Source organism: Austrofundulus limnaeus, unplaced genomic scaffold (genome assembly GCF_001266775.1).
Source record: "Austrofundulus limnaeus strain Quisiro unplaced genomic scaffold, Austrofundulus_limnaeus-1.0 Scaffold264, whole genome shotgun sequence".
Classification (NCBI taxonomy): domain Eukaryota; kingdom Metazoa; phylum Chordata; class Actinopteri; order Cyprinodontiformes; family Rivulidae; genus Austrofundulus; species Austrofundulus limnaeus.
The window spans coordinates 731769-732332 of record NW_013952666.1 but is presented as its reverse complement, the minus strand read 5'-3'; positions in this window follow the sequence as shown (position 1 = coordinate 732332).

The following is a 564-nucleotide window of genomic DNA, read 5'->3' as shown; positions in this document are numbered from 1 at the left end:
TGTGTGTGTGTGTGTGTGTGTGTGTGTGTGTGTGTGTGTGTGTGTGTGTGGATGTGATATATTGAGATAAAGCTGGAGATTTACGCACCTAATTTTTAGTTTTATGTCTATTAAAAGGGAACCCTGATTGGTTGTAACATTAGACTGTTTGATAAACATGTTTTAACTGTAAATTAAAGACTGCAAAAATACTATAGGCTGTTTAGTTTTTATCCTTTTTAAACTGAAAGTTTAAAAATGTATTACATGGACGGGNACTCACCTGAACCTGTCCCACCTGAACCTGACTCACCTGAACCTGACTCACCTGAACCTGAACCTGACTCACCTGAACCTGACCCACCTGAACCTGACCCACCTGAACCTGAACCTGAACCTGACTCACCTGAACCTGTCCCACCTGAATCTGAACCTGACTCACCTGAACCTGACTCACCTGAACCTGTCCCACCTGAACCTGAACCTGACTCACCTGAACCTGACTCACCTGAACCTGACTCACCTGAACCTGACTCACCTGAACCTGAACCTGACTCACCTGAACCTGACCCACCTGAACCTGAC